Below are 16,162 nucleotides of genomic sequence, written 5' to 3'. Positions count from 1 at the left end.
CGGTGCAATGTCCTGTTCTTTTTCTTATCTCCCTTTTCTGGACAGACAACATACACTGGACTCTCTGCAACCCGTTCCTTGACTATATAAATAGTCTTCTCCCAGTATGATCTTAACTTGCCTGGTCCTCCACGTTCACTGAGGTTTCTGACCAGTACTCTGTCTCCAGGTTGTAACACAACACCTTTTGCTTTCTTGTCGTATGTTACTTTCCCTCTTGCACTGGACTTTCTGCTGGTCTCACTGGCAATCCTGTATGCTTCTGACATTCTTTCAGCCCATTTCTCTGCATATCCTTTAGGTGAATATGATTCCTTCTCATCGCTTAGCCCAAACAACAAGTCGACTGGGAGTCGTGGGTGACGGCCATACAGAAGGAAAAAGGGTGAATAGCCAGTAGATTCATGTCGGGTACAGTTGTATGCGTGTATCACATGTGGGAGGTGGTCCTTCCACCGCATTTTCTCACTTTCAGTTAATGTCCTCAACATCTGGAGTATGGTGCGGTTCAACCGCTCTGCTGGGTTGCCTTGTGGGTGGTAGGGCGATGTCCTTGAATGGCCAACTCCAGACAAATGTTGTAATCTCCGAAACAGGTCATTCTCAAATTCACGACCCTGGTCGTGATGCAGTTTCGCTGGATATCCAAATCTGGGTATGAAGTCATTAAATATCCGTTCAGCTGCTGTTCTTCCACTCTTGTTCTTCGTGGGGTATGCCTGGGCAAATCTGGTGAAGTGATCGATCACTACAAGAATGTATTCATACCCTCCACGACTGGTTTCCAGGTGCAGGTAATCAATACACACAAGCTCCAAAGGAAAATTGGATGTAATGCTTCCCATGGGTGCCCGAACGTGTGTTGTAGGTTTCTTGGACTTAATACAGGGACATTTTCGAGTGACATATTCTTCAATGTCTTTAGCCATAAAAGGCCAGTAGAATCTCTCCCTTGCAAGGTGTAGTACTCGTTCTGTGCCAACATGACCCATCTCATTGTGAAGATGTCTCAAAGCCAGACTTCTATACTTTACGGGGAGGACTAACTGTTTCCGTTCATTTACTTGTCTGTAAAGGAGATCATCCTCAAGGTGTAATCTGCTCCACTCATGCAGTAGTTTGCGAGTGCCTCCTTTTACTGCTTCAAATGTTTCTCCTGCTGGCTTGGTGTCTGATCTCTTTAACTCAATTACCTTGCCTATTGTTTCATCCTCTCTTTGGGCTCTCACAAGATCATCATGGCTGATGGTGGGCAGGTGAGAATGCTGGTATGAGTCTGAAGAAGCAATGTTCAATGCTGCCACCCAGGCCACATCTTTCAGCTTCGCTGTCTGACTCCCATCCCACATCGCTCGAACCGCCTCGTCTGAAAACTCCTCAGTGCAAGTCACCCCATATTTCTCCATATCCAAGGGAAGACGGGATAGGGTGTCTGCATCCACATTTGACTTTCCAGGTCTGTACTTCACATCAAATCTGAAATCTGAGAGTTCCCCAACCCACCGATGACCCACTGCATTTAGCTTTGCTGTACTCATGATGTAGGTTAATGGGTTGTTATCAGTGTAAATGGTAAAGTGCGGGGCATAGTACAGGTAATCGCGGAACTTGTCACACACAGCCCATTTCAATGCAAGAAACTCAAGCTTTCCACTATGCAGATGGTAATTACGCTCAGCTGGCGTCAATGTTCTCGATCCGTATCCAATAACTCTCAACTTGCCCTTCTGACTCTGATAAAGGACAGCTCCTAAGCCCTGGTCTGATGCATCGGTATGTAAAGTGAAGGGGAGGTTAAAATCTGGATATGCCAGTACAGGAGGGTTTGTAAGTAGCGTCACCAGTTGTTCAAGGGCTCCCTGATGCTCAATGGACCAGTCAATAGGCTCTTTGGAAGGTAGCTGTGGGCATTTGTTTCTTTTTCCTGGCGTACCAGACTGGGCCCTCCCTGGCTTGGTTTGAAGCAGCTCATAAATTGGTTTTGCAATCCGGAAAAATCTTGAATATATGAGCGGTAGTAGCCCAGGAATCCAGTCAACTTCCTCACGTCACCAACAGTCTGAGGTGTCTTACTTGCCAGTGTTTTCACAGCTTCAAGGTCACGTGGGTCAATTTTGACACCTTCAGCCGAAACAATGCGACCCACGTACCTGACTTCTCGTCTGAAAAGTTCGCATTTTTCAGGTCTCAGTTTTACCCCATGTCTCTGAAGAGCCTGAAGAACTTTACGAACAGCCTCAACATGCTCATCAAATGTTTTCGAATAGCAAAGGACATCATCAAGGTATGGAGTGCAGCATTCGTCTCTGAGGGGCCCTAACATTTCCTCCATGCTTCGCTGAAACGCTGCAGGGGCATTTGAGAGTCCAAATGGGATGCGTACCCACTCATAGAGACCCCATGGAGTAATGAAGGCAGTAAGGTGGCGAGAACCCTCAGCGATGAAGCCTTGATGGTAGGCTTTTCCCTGGTCCAGGACACTAAACCAGGTCTGGCCACCCAATGTGTCTGTCAGATCTTGTATTCTGGGCAAGGGGTGTTGATCAGGGACAGTCTTTTTGTTCAGCAGACGATAATCAATGCACAGCCGAAGGCTGCCGTCTTTCTTCCTCACACAGACAACTGGAGCTGCATATGAGGACTTGGATTTAACTATCCAGCCTTTCACCAACAGTTCTGTTATGTAGTCCTTTACCTCTTTAAACAGTGGCTTTGGGATTGAGGAGTATGCCTTCTGGACAGGAATCTCATCTTTAAGGGTGACTGACATCTGCAGACTGGGTATACATCCGATGTCACCACTGTCACGTGCAAAAGCTCCAGCCTCCTCACACAGCATACTGCTAACTTTTTCTCTTTGTTCAGCATCAAGGTGGCTGAGATCGACAGGAGGTTGCCATTGCGCTGGGCTGGCACCATCAGATGTCGAAGCGGCACTGTTGATAGTCACTATGGTTTTGAGTGTTTCAGGTGGGCCTGTCACAATCACTTTATCCACATAATGGAGGCTACCAATGGATGTCTTCCTTGGTAAGGTGAGTGTGTGTTTTGTGTTATTCCCCACAGGCACAGATACATATGGTCTCTCTTTGTTTTGCACCTCAAGTAAGCCTTCACCAACATCCAGCTCCTCTAGTCGCACATTGCCGTCATCAGGCTCAAAAAGGAAGACAGAATGTGACTTGTCCATTATGGCTGGGATTTGGCACTTAATCCAGGCTACCTGACCCGCTGGGATGACAGTGTCATGCCTACCTGTCCACAGGCGTCCGCTCTGCACACAGGGCTGATCAGTCTGGATGAAGTTCACCAGGAGCTCTGCCTTTTCTGATGGTATTGACATGGCATTACAGAGCAGGCTGGTAATGATTGGAATCAGTCTTTCAGGTTGTTCTCGCACCACTTCTTCCAGTACATTGAAACCTAGCAGTGGCCTCTCCAATGCACAACTGCTAATAAGAAAAGGTACGGTTACTGAAAGGTTCGGGTCCTCATTCCCTATCAAGTTGACTTTAATTTCAACCCAACCATCAAATGGAAGAGTCTCTCCATTCACTGCATAGATTCTTAACTCGTCTTCATTGTCAATAATTTCGTTTAGTGACCTAACCCTGGAGTCTGGTAGGTACTTGTTTTTCCAGTCTCTATCAATCATGCTCACTTGGGCCCCGTGTCTAGCAAAGCACTGACTGCTAATCCATTAAGGTTACACTGGGTTAGAGCTTTTCTTCCTATTAGCTTAGCTATACATTCACTTTTTCGATTAGTGAAACCATGGGAGGTTGCATTACATATCTGGTTTGGTTGTTTCTGTCTCTTGTCTTCTGATAGTTTGTCTTTCTTTGGTGTGTTCATGCTTCCTCTGTCAAGTCCACCAGAAGGACGTGTCTTGTTGTGGGACTGTGTTTGAGACCTGGTCACTGTTTGTCCCCTGACAGCGACCAGCTCAAGTTTCCCTGACGCGTGGGTTTCTTTAAACAGCCTATAGCTCTGTGCCCTTCTTCACCGCAGTAGAAACAATGGGAACATTCAGGACGGTTCTGTTCCACACACTTATCACAGCCGTAGGGTTTCCCTCTCCTGTGATCTACTTTCCCTTTAAAGGTAAGGCTGCCTTGTTCAGACATCTGAGTCCGTAGTGACTGCTTCATAAGCTCAACCATGTTTGTAAGTTTTTCAACTTTCTCTGTTAACTGCTGGATCATATCTGTTTTAGGTTTCTTTGCTGACCCTTCCTCTTTAACACCAGGGCACTGAGTAGCATTAACTTCGAGTTGGGCACTGTGCACATTTGAATGTTTCTGGCGGGGAGTTAGACCCAACCGCCTTTGTCTTTCCTCTTCATCACTCATTATCTTTTTAATCTGTTTCAGAATTGTCTCATCAGTCACTTGGTTGTCAGCAAGCAGTGGTTTGAGCTCTCGACGAATGTCATCGTGCTTGTGTCCTAAGCCTTGATGCACAGTATGGAGAAAAACATCTTGGACTGTACTTGCACTGTACCTGACATCTACGCTGCTATGTTTTGAAGCCAGCATAATCTTTTGTTTAAGTCCTATGACGCGATATAAGAACTGCTGAGGAGTCTCATTCTCCTTTTGTTTAGTGCACATCAGTTCTTGGAATAGTTCTGTATTACTTTGTTCTCCCAGGTGCGAGTGAAGAAAGCCTTTCAGTTCCTCTACTGTTAAATCATCCTTATCCATTAACATGTCTTTGAAACTTCCCGGTCTGATTACCCTGAGGACCGCTCTTACAATCTCTGCATCACTGAACTGTTCCTTTAAGCCTTCATCAATCTGCCGGCAAACGCTGTTATAACTGATGTCTGATGCCAGATCTCCAATCTGACCCCCTTGAATCTTGAACTCTCTCCGATGGAGGTATGAAAGATCTCTTAGGGAGACCACTCTGTCAGGTGTTATATGTGAGTGTTCAGTTAAACCTCTACTGGCAGATGTCTTACTATTTTGTGACATTGTCTGTTTACTTACAGGTGACTGAGGTACAGTCACAGGAGTGGGTGTGGGCACATACTGCATCATTTTCTTACTAAGTTCTTCGTAACTAGTGAATAGTTTCTGCAGGTCTGCATCATGGGAGCTAGTGGGTGTAGCAACTGCGTGGTGATTCACACTATCCATGACAACTTCAGTAACTTCACTATCACTAGTTACAACCCCATTAATATCACCAACTACGTTACCTGCTTCAGCAATATCATCTTCCCTCCTTGATGACAACGGATCTGCACCATCATTGTTAAATTGCATACCAGAAACATGACTCTTTATGACTGTGTCTAACACATCCTTTAACTCTAGTAAGTGTGCCATACCTGAATCCTCAGATTCTACTAAGGCCTTACTGCACATGAAACTGCTGATGTACTCAAAACAACCTTCCTCATCTCCTATCATAAGGCGAGATGTGTCCAATCCTGGCACTGGACCCACTGACTTGGCAACCTGGAACAGTTCATCAGCACGTAGGGTGAGTAGATCTTTCTTGATGGTCCACACCAAGCTTTTCCTTTCACCATCTGCTGCCATAACTGCTTCCCCGTTCCTCGTCCTCGATCCCAAAGTCCTGGATTCTTATTCAGTCTCAGTCCTAAGTCGTCTTTTTCATATGTGACACACAGAGCATAAACGCAGCCTCTTCATCAGGTGTAGCAGATTATGCAACAGAACATTGTCACTTAAGCATTTCTTGGAGCACTTCCCTGCGGCATGCAGGAATGACGATTCTTCATCAGTAGTCAGGAAAACTGATGTCACTGGATGATGCTTTCTGGTTGCCAGGTCACCGATGGCTAGTGACTCTTGTTGCACTGGTGTGAAATAACTCGATCAGCTTCCAACCACATGGCAGAAGTGATCCCGGACGAGCCCCCAAAAAACTGTTACAGGTACCAGGTTGCAGCACCTGTAAGCAGCTATATATATATCCTGTAATACAGGAAAGAATTAGTGAGACAGGGAGACGTGGCTTTCCTCCGCTGAGCTCTCCGCCATTATCTTTATTTACACATACATACATACATTTACTTATACAACTTTATCACTAAATACTGTACACGGTGTCCGTTCTCAGTGTTATCACTGCACATTATGTGTTTTTATACATTTTCCATGTTCCTAAAACAAACACAATTGAATCATAACTTCATGTGGAACTAATCTTCTTTCACTTTTCCATTTCTCAGCTATCCAAATAAGTTTTTGGCTCTATTTACCTCTTACAGGCATTACAACAAAAATACTATTAAGTATTACCTGGACATGTACACAGTATTAATAAACACATGTTCAAACTCTTAAATTCACACTTACACAACTGAATTCCAACATGAGAACGAATATACATAATAATAAGGATAAGGAGCCGTAAGTCACGGTGTAAATACACAACTATTAGCATTGACATGTGGCCCAAGCTAATCGTTTATCGCCGACTAGCATGCTAACTAGCGATTAAACATGTGCGGCCGCTATTGCCACTACTTGCTGTAAATACCGTTCTCATAAATGCAAATAAACTAACTTTTTATCAACATCATGTCTTATACATTGTTATCAGAACTTTTGCATGGTTTATACATGTTACTGACCTGTAATACAGGAAAGAATTAGTGAGACAGGGAGACGTGGCTTTCCTCCGCTGAGCTCTCCGCCATTATGAGGAAAGACGGCGCGAGACACGCTAGAGGCTGCGACCTTTGCCGTAAACCACAGTCACCTGTCGTAAACTACTAAATTGCGTAAACACTATACCACTTAACCCTTTGTAGGAAAATAGGTCTTTACAGAAGAAAACAATACATCATCTATTCCTATTCACATAAATGTGATCACACAGTTGTGGGCATCACACGCTCCCTGACAAAATAAAAATGGCTCCTGACATTTCTCTAAACCTCTAAACACATTCCACTTTTAACCTTATACCAAAACTCTTTAATCCTTAAATCACTCTCTAACAAACAGGAATAGTGGATGGAATGTATGTGGATGGAGTGTTGGTTGCAAGATATGGTACATAGGGTGTTAGCGTGCAAAACATAGGATGTGGGTGTGGTACAGAAGTACATCTGATGGATGGTATGAAATAAGTGGAATAAGGGGCACTTGCAGTTGGTATGTATGGAGTGATGTGGTTGCCTGCTGCGTTAACTGTAACATGTGACTGAACTGATGGTTCACACAGTGACTCATATGTAAAAAACTGCCGTGGTCTTCTATCACGAGCTGACCTTCGAACCTCGGTGTGGCTGTACTCTACAGGTAGAGTCTGGGGTCTATTGTCTTGATCACTGCTTACATCCTCATTGTTATTACTTCCCTCAGGTCTGGTAACACATGGATCTACATTAGTATCGTGGGCCTCCTCATACAGAGGTGTCTGTGATAAGACAGGTAGATACTCATGTCTGTGTACTTCAGGTAAAAGGACAGGATTGGGCAAGTCTTCAGGACTTGTGTGTTTTTCCTTTCCAAGGAGTTTTGGGACAGATGAACATTCATTGTTCCTCTTTACAGTTTTTTTCACAGGTCCTGGGATTAACTCCCTCTGATCCACAGTATTTCGTTCTTGGTCTGTATTTGTCCTCTCCTCAGTTCTTCCTACTGGAATCCTCAACCAGTAGCCTGAGCTGCAGTCATCATCTGATTCTTGTTCAGAGTTTTCACTGGCATCTGCTTGATTTTGCATGTCAGTTTCTTTCTTTCTTCTCAGTCTGTTGCATGCTTTTGTTTCAGTAGTGGGGTTGTTATGAAGTGGAGTGTCTTCTACAGGTAGGTCATTCACCAACAGTAGAAGATTTCGGTGCAATGTCCTGTTCTTTTTCTTATCTCCCTTTTCTGGACAGACAACATACACTGGACTCTCTGCAACCCGTTCCTTGACTATATAAATAGTCCTCTCCCAGTATGATCTTAACTTGCCTGGTCCTCCACGTTCACTGAGGTTTCTGACCAGTACTCTGTCTCCAGGTTGTAACACAACACCTTTGGCTTTCTTGTCGTATGTTACTTTCCCTCTTGCACTGGACTTCATGCTGTTCTCACTGGCAATCCTGTATGCTTCTGACATTCTCTTAGCCCATTTCTCCACATATCCTTTAGATGAATATGATTCCGTCTCATCGCTTAACCCAAACAACAAGTCGACTGGGAGTCGTGGGTGACGACCATAAAGGAGGAAAAAGGGTGAATAGCCAGTAGATTCATGTCGGGTACAGTTGTATGCGTGTATCACATGTGGGAGGTGGTCCTTCCACCGCATTTTCTCACTTTCAGTTAATGTCCTCAACATCTGGAGTATGGTGCGGTTCAACCGCTCTGCTGGGTTGCCTTGTGGGTGGTAGGGCGATGTCCTTGAATGGCCAACTCCAGACAAATGTTGTAATCTCCGAAACAGGTCATTCTCAAATTCACGACCCTGGTCGTGATGCAGTTTCGCTGGATATCCAAATCTGGGTATGAAGTCATTAAATATCCGTTCAGCTGCTGTTCTTCCACTCTTGTTCTTCGTGGGGTATGCCTGGGCATATCTCGTGAAGTGGTCGATCACTACAAGAATGTATTCATACCCTCCACGACTGGTTTCCAGGTGCAGGTAATCAATACACACAAGCTCCAAAGGAAAATTGGATGTAATGCTTCCCATGGGTGCCCGAACGTGTGTTGTAGGTTTCTTGGACTTAATACAGGGACATTTTCGAGTGACATATTCTTCAATGTCTTTAGCCATAAAAGGCCAGTAGAATCTCTCCCTTGCAAGGTGTAGTACTCGTTCTGTGCCAACATGACCCATCTCATTGTGAAGATGTCTCAAAGCCAGACTTCTATACTTTACGGGGAGGACTAACTGTTTCCGTTCATTTACTTGTCTGTAAAGGAGATCATCCTCAAGGTGTAATCTGCTCCACTCATGCAGTAGTTTGCGAGTGCCTCCTTTTACTGCTTCAAATGTTTCTCCTGCTGGCTTGGTGTCTGATCTCTTTAACTCAATTACCTTGCCTATTGTTTCATCCTCTCTTTGGGCTCTCACAAGATCATCATGGCTGATGGTGGGCAGGTGAGAATGCTGGTATGAGTCTGAAGAAGCAATGTTCAATGCTGCCACCCAGGCCACATCTTTCAGCTTCGCTGTCTGACTCCCATCCCACATCGCTCGAACCGCATCATCTGAAAACTCCTCAGTGCAAGTCACCCCATATTTCTCCATATCCAAGGGAAGACGGGATAGGGTGTCTGCATTCACATTTGACTTTCCAGGTCTGTACTTCACATCAAATCTGAAATCTGAGAGTTCCCCAACCCACCGATGACCCACTGCATTTAGCTTTGCTGTACTCATGATGTAGGTTAATGGGTTGTTATCAGTGTAAATGGTAAAGTGCGGGGCATAGTACAGGTAATCGCGGAACTTGTCACACACAGCCCATTTCAATGCAAGAAACTCAAGCTTTCCACTATGCAGATGGTAATTACGCTCAGCTGGCGTCAATGTTCTCGATCCGTATCCAATAACTCTCAACTTGCCCTTCTGACTCTGATAAAGGACAGCTCCTAAGCCCTGGTCTGACGCATCAGTATGTAAAGTGAAGGGGAGGTTAAAATCTGGATATGCCAGTACAGGTGGGTTTGTAAGAAGCGTCACCAGTTGTTCAAGGGCTCCCTGATGCTCAATGGACCAGTCAATAGGCTCTTTGGAAGGTAGCTGTGGGCATTTGTTTCTTTTTCCAGGCGTACCAGACTGGGCCCTCCCTGGCTTGGTTTGAAGCAGCTCATAAATTGGTTTTGCAATCCGGGAAAAATCTTGGATGTATGAGCGGTAATAACCCAGAAATCCAGTCAACTTCCTCACATCACCAACAGTCTGAGGTGTCTTACTTGCCAGTGTTTTCACAGCTTCAAGGTCACGTGGGTCAATTTTGACACCTTCAGCCGAAACAATGCGACCCACGTACCTGACTTCTCGTCTGAAAAATTCGCATTTTTCAGGTCTCAGTTTTACCCCATGTCTCTGAAGAGCCTGGAGAACTTTACGAACAGCCTCGACATGCTCATCAAATGTTTTCGAATAGCAAAGGACATCATCAAGGTATGGAGTGCAGCATTCGTCTCTGAGGGGCCCTAACATTTCCTCCATGCTTCGTTGAAACGCCGCAGGGGCATTTGAGAGTCCAAATGGGATGCGTACCCACTCATAGAGACCCCATGGAGTAATGAAGGCAGTGAGGTGGCGAGAACCCTCAGCGATGAAGCCTTGATGGTAGGCTTTTCCCTGGTCCAGGACACTAAACCAGGTCTGGCCACCCAATGTGTCTGTCAGATCTTGTATTCTGGGCAAGGGGTGTCGATCAGGGACAGTCTTTTTGTTCAGCAGACGATAATCAATGCACAGCCGAAGGCTGCCGTCTTTCTTCCTCACACAGACAACTGGAGCTGCATATGAGGACTTGGATTTAACTATCCAGCCTTTCACCAACAGTTCTGTTATGTAGTCCTTTACCTCTTTAAACAGTGGCTTTGGGATTGAGGAGTATGCTTTCTGGACAGGAATCTCATCTTTAAGGGTGACTGACATCTGCAGGCTGGGTATGCATCCGATGTCACCACTGTCACGTGCAAAAGCTCCAGCCTCCTCGCACAGCATACTGCTAACTTTTTCTCTTTGTCCAGCATCAAGGTGGCTGAGATCGACAGGAGGTTGCCATTGCGCTGGGCTGGCACCATCAGATGTCGAAGTGGCACTGTTGATAGTCACTATGGTTTTGAGTGTTTCAGGTGGGCCTGTCACAATCACTTTATCCACATAATGGAGGCTACCAATGGATGTCTTCCTTGGTAAGGTGAGTGTGTGTTTTGTGTTATTCCCCACAGGCACAGATACATATGGTCTCTCTTTGTTTTGCACCTCAAGTAAGCCTTCACCAACATCCAGCTCCTCTAGTCGCACATTGCCGTCATCAGGCTCAAAAAGGAAGACAGAATGAGACTGGTCCATTATGGCTGGGATTTGGCACTTAATCCAGGCTACCTGACCCGCTGGGATGACAGTGTCACGCCTACCTGTCCACAGGCGTCCGCTCTGCACACAGGGCTTATCAGTCTGGATGAAGTTCACCAGGAGCTCTGCCTTTTCTGATGGTATTGACATGGCATTACAGAGCAGGCTGGTAATGATTGGAATCAGTCTTTCAGGTTGTTCTCGCACCACTTCTTCCAGTACATTGAAACCTAGCAGTGGCCTCTCCAATGCACAACTGCTAATAAGAAAAGGTACGGTTACTGAAAGGTTCGGGTCCTCATTCCCTATCAAGTTGACTTTAATTTCAACCCAACCATCAAATGGAAGAGTCTCTCCATTCACTGCATAGATTCTTAACTCGTCTTCATTGTCAATAATTTCGTTTAGTGACCTAACCCTGGAGTCTGGTAGGTACTTGTTTTTCCAGTCTCTATCAATCATGCTCACTTGGGCTCCCGTGTCTAGCAAAGCACTGACTGCTAATCCATTAAGGTTACACTGGGTTAGAGCTTTTCTTCCGATTAGCTTAGCTATACATTCACTTTTCCGATTAGTGAAATCATGGGAGGTTGCATTACATATCTGGTTTAGTCGTTTCTGTCTCTTGTCTTCTGATAGTTTGTCTTTCTTTGGTGTGTTCATGCTTCCTCTGTCAAGTCCACCAGAAGGACGTGTCTTGTTGTGGGACTGTGTTTGAGACCTGGTCACTGTTTGTCCCCTGACAGCGACCAGCTCAAGTTTCCCTGACGCGTGGGTTTCTTTAAACAGCCTATAGCTCTGTGCCCTTCTTCACCGCAGTAGAAACAATGGGAACATTCAGGACGGTTCTGTTCCACACACTTATCACAGCCGTAGGGTTTCCCTCTCCTGTGATCTACTTTCCCTTTAAAGGTAAGGCTGCCTTGTTCAGACATCTGAGTCCGTAGTGACTGCTTCATAAGCTCAACCATGTTTGTAAGTTTTTCAACTTTCTCTGTTAACTGCTGGATCATATCTGTTTTAGGTTTCTTTGCTGAGCCTTCCTCTTTAACACCAGGGCACTGAGTAGCATTAACTTCGAGTTGGGCACTGTGCACATTTGAATGTTTCTGGCGGGGAGTTATACCCAACCGCCTTTGTCTTTCCTCTTCATCACTCATTATCTTTTTAATCTGTTTCAGGATTGCCTCGTCAGTCACTTGGTTGTCAGCAAGCAGTGGTTTGAGCTCTCGACGAATGTCATCGTGCTTGTGTCCTAAGCCTTGATACACAGTGTGGAGAAAAACATCTTGAACTGTACTTGCATTGTACCTGACATCTACGCTGCTATGTTTTGAAGCCAGCATAATCTTTTGTTTAAGTCCTATGACACGATATAAGAACTGCTGAGGAGTCTCATTTTCCTTTTGTTTAGTGCACATCAGTTCTTGGAATAGTTCTGTATTACTTTGTTCTCCCAGGTGCGAGTGAAGAAAGCCTTTCAGTTCCTCTACTGTTAAGTCATCCTTATCCATTAACATGTCTTTGAAACTTCCCGGTCTGATTACCCTGAGAACCGCTCTTACTATCTCTGCATCACTGAACTGTTCCTTTAAGCCTTCATCAATCTGCCGGCAAACACTGTTATAACTGATGTCTGATGCCAGATCTCCAATCTGACCCCCTTGAATCTTGAACTCTCTTCGATGGAGGTATGAAAGATCTCTTAGGGAGACCACTTTGTCAGGTGTTATATGTGAGTGTTCAGTTAAACCTCTACTGGCAGATGTCTTACTATTTTGTGACACCATCGGTGTACTTACAGGTGACTGAGGTACAGTCACAGGAGTGGGTGTGGGCACATACTGCATCATTTTCTTACTAAGTTCTTCGTAGCTAGTGAATAGTTTCTGCAGGTCTGCATCATGGGAGCTAGTGGGTGTAGCAACTGCGTGGTGATTCACACTATCCATGACAACTTCAGTAACTTCACTATCACTAGTTACAACCCCATTAATATCACCAACTACGTTACCTGCTTCAGCAATATCATCTTCCCTCCTTGATGACAACGGATCTGCACCATCATTGTTAAATTGCATACCAGAAACATGACTCTTTATGACTGTGTCTAACACATCCTTTAACTCTAGTAAGTGTGCCATACCTGAATCCTCAGATTCTACTAAGGCCTTACTGCACATGAAACTGCTGATGTACTCAAAACAACCGTCCTCATCTCCTATCATAAGGCGAGATGTGTCCAATCCTGGCACTGGACTCACTGACTTGGCAACCTGGAACAGTTCATCAGCGCGTAGGGTGAGTAGATCTTTCTTGATGGTCCACACCAAGCTTTTCCTTTCACCATCTGCTGCCATAACTGCTTCCCCGTTCCTCGTCCTCGATCCCAAAGTCCTGGATTCTTATTCAGTCTCAGTCCTAAGTCGTCTTTTTCATATGTGACACACAGAGCATAAACGCAGCCTCTTCATCAGGTGTAGCAGATTATGCAACAGAACATTGTCACTTAAGCATTTCTTGGAGCACTTCCCTGCGGCATGCAGGAATGACGATTCTTCATCAGTAGTCAGGAAAACTGATGTCACTGGATGATGCTTTCTGGTTGCCAGGTCACCGATGGCTAGTGACTTTTGTTGCACTGGTGTGAAATAACTCGATCAGCTTCCAACCACATGGCAGAAGTGATCCCGGACGAGCCCCCAAAAAACTGTTACAGGTACCAGGTTGCAGCACCTGTAAGCAGCTATATATATCCTGTAATACAGGAAAGAATTAGTGAGACAGGGAGACGTGGCTTTCCTCCGCTGAGCTCTCCGCCATTATCTATCATTTATTTACACATACATACATACATTTACTTATACAACTTTATCACTAAATACTGTACACGGTGTCCATTCTCAGTGTTCTCACTGCACATTATGTATTTTTATACATTTTCCATATTCCTAAAACAACACAATTGAATCATAACTTCATGTGGAACTAATCTTCTTTCACTTTTCCATTTCTCAGCTATCCAATAAGTTTTGGCTCTATTTACCTCTTACAGGCATTACAACAAAAATACTATTCAGTATTACTGAGACATGTACACAAGTATTAATAACAAATCTTAACCATGTTAAATTTACACTTACACAACTGAATTCAAACATGAGAATGAATATATATAATAATAATATAATATAAGGATAATAGTAATAATAAGGATAAGGAGCCGTAATCACTGTGTAAATACACAACTATTAGCCTTGACATGTGGCCCGAGCTAATCGTTTATCGCCGACTAGCATGCTAACTAGCGATTAAACATGTGCGGCCGCTATTGCCACTACTTGCGGTAAATACCGTTCTCATAAATGCAAATAAACTAACTTTTTATCAACATCATGTCTTATACATTGTTAATCTGAACTTTTGCATGGTTTATACATGTTACTGACCTGTAATACAGGAAAGAATTAGTGAGACAGGGAGACGTGGCTTTCCTTCGCTGAGCTCTCCGCCATTATGAGGAAAGACGGCGCGAGACACGCTAGAGGCTGCGACCTTTGCCGTAAACCACAGTCACCTGTCGTAAACTACTAAGTTGCGTAGACACTATACCACTTAACCCTTTGTAGAAAAATAAAGAAAACACTATATCATCTATTCCTATTCACATAAATGTGATCACACAGTTGTGGGCATCACACCTGGTAAAAAAAAAAAAAAGAGAAAAGAAACAAGACAACACATCACTATGGGAACAGGTCGGAGCTGCTCCGTGTTGTTTTAACAGTGGAGTACACCATGAAAAGCCAGCTGGTCCAAACACTGCACCGTGGCTGAGGACTGTAAGAAGATGGCGTCTGACAATTATGTAGCAGAGACACTCTCTGTAAAATAAACACCCAATAAGGTCACAGCCATTAAAACATACTTAGCCGTAGTGAGACACTGCTTTTATAATCGCAGTGTGACAGGTAGTAGGGAACAGCAAAGTTGGAAAACGCAAGCAAGACTGTGGAAAACGCTGTCGTGTCCTCTGACATCTCAATAAATAGCAGCATGCATTTTATCTTACATGAGTATAAATGTCATCTGTGCTCCTCTAAGCTTCAAACACATAAGAACAAGCTGTGTGCAATTCACAGTGTTTATTTCTTAAGGATCTTAGCAATTATTTACTATTGCTAGTTAGCAGCAATGTCTTTCTTAACTTCACGGTCACACAGGAAAAATCCCTGAAGTCAGATCATAATGAGACCACCGAAACTAAATAAAACCATAAGTACAACTGGAACGGAACCACCCATAAGGGACACTCTCAGATGAAACCCAGCTATTCTTGGAAAAACATTTTCACAGCAGACCGTGAGCATTTTGTTTTCAGTTGGACGTGTATTAAAACCTTCATGAAGCATGTTTGAGGCCAGAACGTACACATACACTCCACACTGATCTGCATTGGTGGTCTGCCACCATAATCCCACTCTGAACCGACAAACACCATAATGCCAACTCCAAATAAACAGTATGAGCATCTGAAAAACTTTATGTTTCACATCTCTACAACAAACTAAAGTAACCTTGTGACAAAAAAAATACTAAAGAAAGAGTAAAAAAGAAGAAAAACAGAAGGAAGAGGCGGACGCGCATGTTGTGGCGAGTTTGGACATCACTGCACATTGGAGCAGACAGCAACAGACCAGTCCAAATGAATATCCAGCATATGGTCTATCTCAGTGGGATATTCAGGACTCAACCACAACGCCCCCTTAAATATTTGGTTTTCCCCTTGTGCTGCTCTGCACCCACACACACACACACACACACACACACACACACACACACACACACACACACACACACACACATAAACTCCATCGTCTATTAAGGACAATGCAGAAAAAACCCCAAACTGGAACTGAGATGTTGATTTTTATGGCGGGGAAGTGAGGGGAAGTCTCTCTGTGGATCTCAGCGGCTGTGTGTGTGTGTGTGTGTGTGTGTGTGCGCGCGTGTGTGTGCGAATCAGCACAACAGAGTTACAGTGTGCTGAAACAGATCATTCGTGGACATAGCGTCATGTAAATTACCGTCTACCTCCCAAAGCCTACACTTGCCAAAACACAGAGTCACAGTGGTCAGCAGG

This window comes from Anabas testudineus, chromosome 11 (genome assembly GCF_900324465.2).
Source record: "Anabas testudineus chromosome 11, fAnaTes1.2, whole genome shotgun sequence".
In the NCBI taxonomy this organism is placed as follows: Eukaryota; Metazoa; Chordata; class Actinopteri; order Anabantiformes; family Anabantidae; genus Anabas; species Anabas testudineus.
The sequence above is the reverse complement of the archived record's forward strand: the minus strand, read 5'-3'. Positions refer to the sequence as shown.